The sequence below is a fragment of the Sciurus vulgaris genome, assembly GCF_902686455.1.
Source record: "Sciurus vulgaris genome assembly, contig: HiC_scaffold_155_arrow_ctg1, whole genome shotgun sequence".
Classification (NCBI taxonomy): Eukaryota; Metazoa; Chordata; class Mammalia; order Rodentia; family Sciuridae; genus Sciurus; species Sciurus vulgaris.
The window spans coordinates 1,717,298-1,724,968 of NW_027632898.1; the positions used below are offsets into that span (position 1 = coordinate 1,717,298).

Genomic DNA, 7,671 nt, shown 5'->3' on the forward strand with positions numbered 1-7,671 from the left:
ATTATTCTCAATGAATACATGTCTTAAAGACAATCAATCAGTGATAGCTTTAGATAATCAGTCAATCAGGAACAGACTCATTCCATAAACATACATCTGATAGCAACCAGTAAACAACATAGCAACCCAACAACTATGCTTCCACAGAGCCTGTCAGCCTACTTAAACTTTTGCAATTTTAAATACTCCTGCACTTTATGTTGCCCACAAAGGGCAGATTAGCAGATTGTCCAACTCACAGATTATGTGTGATGGCTCTAGCTTTCTCTTAGTATGCTAAGGTATAAATTCAGCTTCATCTTTTTATTTCAGATATTAGTTAATTCACCATTTTTAACAAGTTGAACTAAATGAACATATTAATTACCTGTTAATAGTTAATATTTTAATTAATAAATTCTTACTTAATATTATTCAAATCATGCAAGAAATATTCTTGTCAAGTTGAATTCAACAGAAATAGTCATTAAGCAATATTAATTTATTACCCACTTTAAGGATGTAAGTAATCATGAGGTACAGGTATAGAAGAGAGACATCTTCAACTACCAATGCAGATTTCTAATTCCTTTGTCTTCTTAAAGAAAAGCTCTCTCTTAGATTAGCATGTGATGCCTCAGTGACATGGATGTCTACATTATTTATACAGAAGAGGGCCTTTTCTCTCCTAAAGCATTTCCATTTTATACAGAGTTATTTTGTACATAGAATGTTTTCAAGGGACTCATTATGCAGAGATTCTCGGTTTGTTTACCATAAATCATCCTAGAAGACTGAGTTCCCATAGATGAGATCTTTCCTGTAGCAAATAAAAATTAGTTAGTGGGCATATACTCCTGATTTGCAGAATTACCAGCTAAAGGAAAGAATATATTGCAGGGTTTTTGCCTAATCCTTTTCTTAAAAATTCTTAATGCAAATGTAACTAACACCTTAGAATAATCAAATTGTAAAGGAAAACATTTTCTTTTAAAAGTAGAAGCTCTCGAAAGATCTTAAATTAGTACTTAAGAAATGATTTAAAATAAAAGTAAAACTATAGAATAAATGGGCACTGAGACATCCTCTGGTTACCTTGACCATATTTAAGCCAAGATGAGAAACAGTCCATTCATAAATATTATAGCACTAAATGCTTTAAAAACTTATCCTATGGGCTGGGGATATGACTCAGTTGGTAGAGTCCTTGCCTGGCAAGCACAAGGCCCTGGGTTCAATCCCCAGCACCACAAAAAAAAAAAAACAAAAACTTATCCCATGCCAGGTCCTGTGGTACATTCCCAGGGTTTGGGAGGTTGAGGAAGAAGGATTGTAAATTCAAAGCTATCCTTGGTAACTTTCAGAGGGCCTAAGCAATTTAGCAAGATCCTGTCTCTAAATCAAATATTTAAAAAGGGCTGGAGATGTGGTCAGTTGTTAAGTGCCCATGGGTTCATTCCCTGGTACCAAATAATACTAATAATAATATAACTTAATAAAAATGTAAAAAGAGACCAAATAGTGAATATGACACATGATTTTCAAAAAAAGTTCTTAGATATGCTATCGAACAGAAGTCTGGTCAGCCTGACTCTTTGTCAAGACTTACAACTCTGAATAGTACAAGGACACCACTTGATCACAAATGCCAGGCAGATTTGTCAGAATTAGAACTTGGCAATAATTAAAAATGTATTTTCATATCACAGTTGACAGATATGGTAGTGTTCATGAAGGCTTTTAATAATTTCTTCAATTTACCCACATCAATGCTTGAATCCTGAATATTTTCTTTTTCTCATTTTTCTCACCACATCCTGCTGCTAACATCAATGAGAGAGGTTTAATTCCCACTTCTTATGAATCTGGGATGGGACCTCTGAGACTAGATCATAAGAAGCTTTATAGTTTTCTGCTATAGTTTCTGAAACTCTTGGAAGACTAGCTCTTAGGTTGCCCTGTCAGGGAACCAGACACTATAGTTGGAGACAACCAAATCACTTGGGTACTTCATGTGTAAGTGATTCAAATGACAGTCAGTATAAGCATGCTCAGACTGTCATAACAAAATACTAGGGGTTGTCTGGGTTAAACAGAAAGTATATTTTCTCACTGTTAGTTTTCTAATCTCTCTCATAAGGGCACCAGATCAGAATGACTAAAGACCCATAGTCTCAGGACCTCAACTAACCATAAACATTTTCAAAACCTCCATTTCTAAATACCTATTACATTGGTGGTTAGGAAGTCAACACATAAAATTTAGTGGGAACATGCACTCAGTAATAACATGGTCCTAAGTGGGTTAGAGCCAGCATTGCCAACCATGATCTTCACCATCAAATCCAGTTCAGATGATTTTAGCCCCAGCTAATTTTCACTGCAACTTCATAATAAATTCCAAGGTAAAATCACTCAATGAACTATAGTTAACCCACTTAACCATGAATGATGATAAAGTTTAGTTTTAGGACACTAAATCTCGAGGTGACTTTCATGCAACAAAAGCTAATATAAATAGAAATTACAATCAGAATTTGAAGTACTACTATAACAAAAACTACAGCACTGTGGCATTGTTCAGGGATCACAAAGAAAGCAGAATGTGAAAGTGTATTGAGGAGACCATTTGCTAACCTGAATGACAGTGAGATTTTATAGCTGAAAGATGGAGAAAAGGGTGTCTATATTAAACATGGGATGAAAATTTAGCAAACTGCTGACTACGGTCATGTTGAAAGATTAAATATTCCTAATAAGATGGTAGATTTGACTGAGAAGACATCCAATAATGTTGAAAATGTTTTTTTTTAAAAAACTACATATGATATGAATATAAAGAAATGAGAAAAAGAAAATATTCAGGACTCAAGCAAATTTAGACAAATAAATAGACTTGCTAGTTTCAAACATAAAAAAATTATCATTTAAAAGTTATTAAAAGAATATAACAAAAATACTCAAAAGGCCCCATTCTTCATAACCTCTTCAAGTTATTTTCAGTATCCATCTTTTCAATCAATAGTTTTCAGTACCTTAACCTTTTATGCACTTTGTCAGCCAATGCTTGAGGATATTTTTATAATCTCTGCCCTGTGACATTTATAATTTGAATGGAATATAGAGATCTTGAAAGTGTTATTAGAAATGTAATGAGCAAATTAATTTGGGTTAGGGATTAATCAGCAAGACTGCATTGTCCAAATTCTGCATTTTCCAAAGAAAGTCTAGCCCTTGACCAGCACTTGGAAAATAATGCCTAAGACCTGGGATGTCCAGACTGATAAGAGTGAATTTATTTACTTGGAGTATCAGGTTCTGTTGAAAGAAAAAATATAATATTGGTAAAGATGCACTGCAAGTTTTAGTGCATGGCCTTACCATATGTTAGTCAATACTATTGTTGCAGTTTATGAATTTCTCTTCCAATTCTATGACCATTGCTTCTACTGCAACCCTCAACTGCTGTACTATTATTACTTAAACTAGATAGCTGCAAAACTTAGGCTGTAAAGACCAGATATAGGGATAGTCTTGCTTTAGCTAAAATAAGATTAAAAATAACCTTCAGGTTTCTTCCCCACTCCACTTGCCTTCAGTACCCGGCCCTCCAGCCCCTCTCCTGCCCCCTCCCCTTTGTCCCACCCCATCCAGCCAGGGTAGCTGGGCTCCCGCAGGCTCTCGTCACCCATGTTCCTATGGACAGATGCACAGACACCTGCAGGGAAGACACTTCTGATCCTGTAACATGGAGGATTGTCTTCATACCTCATCTGAAAATCTGTCCAAATTGGTCAGCTGGGCCCATAGCCATGAGAACATTTGCAGCCTCATTCCAAACTTGAAACGTTTGCTTTCTGAAGGTTCCCATAGGAGCCTGACCACAATGTGGGGCTGTAGTGCTGGTCATGCTTATCATTGGCCACTAACAGCTACTTGTAGAGCTGGGTCCCAAGAGAGGGTCTGTTTCCAGGACAACAGAAGTTTTAACTCTGATAGTCCCAGTATAATTGGGGTGCCTTCTGAGACACAGATTAGTCCTGTTGAAAGGTACCCTGAGAGACCAGTGAAAGCAAAGTCAGAGACTCTTGTGACTTCTCATTGCAGTGAACTCTCTGAACAGGATGAAGCTATTGAATAGCACGAGGATGAAAACACCCTATTTGACATGGTTTGTGAGTCTTCTGTTAGAGTTGAAGATAGTAACTTTGAACCCCAAACCCAAAGACCTCAAAGCATTGCTTGCAAATGGCCAGGAATAGTTCCATCTTCCCTCCATTCAAGTTCCCAGACACAGATGGTCGACGAACACAGCAGTGATGTCATCATCAAGAAAATCAAACAAGAAATTCCAGATTATTACATTGTGGCAAATGCAGAGCTGACTGGAGGGGTAGGTGGACCAGCCCTGTCCTTGACTCAGATGGCAAAACCCAAGCCTCAGACTCATGCTGGTCCCTCCTGTGTGGGATCTGCTAAGCTGATTTCTTATGTAACATCTGCATCAACACGGAGCTAGACCCACAAGGTATGTCTGCATCTCCTTCTGTGATTTCCAGACCAATCCTCCCAAAGACTGCTAGAGTATCTCTGGCTTCACCAAACAGAGGACCCACTGAAACCCATGGCACCAAACAGCAGGTGGCTATGCAGATGCCTCTGAGTACATCCCATCCTAACAAACAGATAAGTATCAATTGTCTGCCCTGCAGCTGCCTGGACAGGATGAGCAAGTTGCTTCTGAAGATTCCTGTCCCATCTGCCCAGCCAGATCTCATCCTGTGAGGTAGCCCTTTCTCCCTCAGTCAACCCAGAATCAGAATTGAGCTCCAGTCAGCAGCAGCCTCCAGTTGCACCAACTGTTACTACTGAGGCCACCACACACTGCATACCAGACCAGGATGAAAGAGCAGCTGAGCTCAGCAGGGAGCAGAATGAGAAAACCACCCAGAGCACACAGACTATGCTCTGCAATTTCCGTGAGTTACTCATCTCCAAGTACCCTTCTGAAACAAGAGAGAATTATGTCATCCCTTGCAAGGAGTTGGATGCCTACCTTGCCTCTGTTGATTCAAGGCAGAAGGGTGAGTCTGAGTATGAATGCAACAGCTTGGTGAATTACCAGTTTGGGCTGGAATGGTATCTAAAAGAACACAGGTATGGCTACAGTATCACCAGGGATAAGGAATTCAAATGTTCCTAAGAGGCCCTCAGACAGAAGCAGATTGAACTCTGCAGCAAAGGAAAAAGAAATAAACCACACAAGTCCATGAAGCTCACCTTTACTGATGAGCTCATCCTGCAGAAAAGTGGACTGCTAAGCTGATATAACCCTGAGGGTCTGATCAAACTAGTCTGTCTTAATAACACACAAGCTTTTGGTCACTGCACAGGCTTCCATGGATTTACCTTGAAATGGGGTGATATCCAGCTCTGAGGAACAGAAACAGGACTGGAATACTTGGAGTGGATGGTTCAAGACACTGGTGATCTGAATGCTAAAACCAAGAGAGGGGGGGACATATTCATGTGTGAATACCACACAGCATGGCCCACAGACCTGCCCTGTACAGGACTATAAAGAATATGCCCAGTGGCGGTCCCCTGCCATGTGCTATGAGGGTGCCCCTTTCTACTTGTCCATTAAGCCAGTTGTAAACTTGGAAGCTCTGCACTGGTACAACTGCCAGGCTCTTAGAAAGAACAAGCTGAACAAGATGGTGAAGACCATGTGTGAGAAGGGTAACATCCCTGTCTGGAAAACCAACTTCAGTGTGTATCAGAGCTGCAGCACCTTATCTGAGGCCCAGAGCAACCAACTGTCCTTATCTGTAACAACCTCAGCCAGTAGGCTGCCCAGTCGGTGACTGGGCACTCCAACAGAGGCAATTTCATTATCTCTGCCTCCTATGACTCTTCCTCAGACACTGTTTGACCCAGGTGGCCTCAAGACCCCAATTTGGTCTCTGTGTCCCAAGAGACTGATGATACACTGATGATACTCATTCCCTTTCCTCTGTCCTCAGTGTTAACTTTATATAAATATAAATATATAATATAATTTTCTTTTTACAAATAATCCAATGGAGATAGTTTAGTATTCCTAACATAGTATTTATAGCTTAAGACAAGTAAATGTACTTGTGGATTATTACATATAATTACTGTTACAGATTTTATAAAACCATTGTGGTTCTAAGGCAACACTGAGCAGAGAAAGAATTCTGTTTTTAAAAACCTGTTAGAAAAGAAAGAGAGTCATCATAGACGCTGTGTCCTCAACTCCTGCTTTATCTTGTTACACACCTCTCACTTCTATTAGTCTCCTTCAGAGATGACCTTATTTTGTTAATTTTTAAAATTCTGTATTAATCTGGTAGGAGACAACACTAACTTTACTGCTCACAAAATATGGTATTCAGTCAGATAGAATATGAGTGGTGTAAACCTGACATCAAATTATTTATCCATTCTTTTTTTACTTAAATTAGAATTCTAGCTCCTGTGCCTCATTTTTTTGCAGTGTATGAAAATGCATATGTTTATCTAACAACTTTTCTTTAGGGAAAAGGGGAATAGAAGGAGGAATAAAGGTGCCATTCTTTTGGAAGATACATAATTTTTAAATAATATGCAAAGTGTAATCTTGTGGCAAAAAAGACTATTAAATAGCTCATGTTTTACTGATGTGTTTGAACCCAGATAGAATTTTTTAACCCTAAGAAATTAATGTAAATGATGTTTGATTATGAGATTTATAAGAAACTTAGAACTACCAAAACTTTGAAAATTATCCCAGACATTAGACTATATATCAAACATGAGAAGAAGGTAGAGTACAGAAGTCTTAATAAAATTCTAAAAATACTAGTCAAGACAACAACAACAAAAACCTCATCCTCTTCAAAACTCAAATCTCATGAATTATTTATAAGTATTAAATTTCAGTCTCTTTTCCCTTGGGAGGTTACTTGACTGCAGTTGAGATCAAAGTAATATTGACACTTGTTTTAAGTAAAAATATTTTGTTACTAAGTTTAGCAGATTCAAAGCATTCTTGAAAATGTGGAAGTTTCTTCTATCTGTAATATCTTGCAATAATAGTGATAATTTTAGCCAGACATTGTTGATGTTGATGTTTTTTCTAAGGTTTTTAGTTTTCAAGATTTGAAGACTGACTGGTGAATTATTAGTTAAGATGCTTCAAAAAATAAGTATAGACATTAGAACCATAATAAAGGTGAGCTGGGTTCCTATCCTGTATAATCATTAACACACCTCCAAATCTTGGTTGGTTGGATCTGGGCATTCTGTTGGGAAGTATTTGTTCTTCAAGGCATCCTCATATTTCACTTTAGCTAGGAAAGTAGGTGGCATTTTATGTACAAATTTATTGTACACCAGGACAAATTTCCCTCTGATTACTTTGCTAAGTTGTCTCAGAACAGAGCTTTCCCTGGTTGGGCAGCTCTTTCCATTACAAAGTGAGAAGCACAGAAAGACCCCTTCCTCTGAGTTGTGGCTATATTTGGTACAGAGTGGAAAGTCTGCTGTGGCTTTGTGTAGTGGGATTAACTTCATTTTAATGCCTTCCTCAAAAAGAAGCATCCTTTTGTACATCTAGAAAAAATAAGAAAGGGAAAGAATATTTCTATTCACATTAGCTTAGCCTGTCCAACAACTTGGCAAAGA

General features: G+C 38.1%; 1 pseudogene across 1 annotated transcript; it reads left to right on the forward strand.

The window, feature by feature from the left end:
- Positions 1–3,727: 3,727 nt before the first annotated feature.
- Positions 3,728–5,234, forward strand: LOC306652240 (uncharacterized protein KIAA1958-like; annotated as a pseudogene). The gene has a single exon. The product of its transcript is annotated as an uncharacterized protein KIAA1958-like (transcript).
- Positions 5,235–7,671: the final 2,437 nt, after the last annotated feature.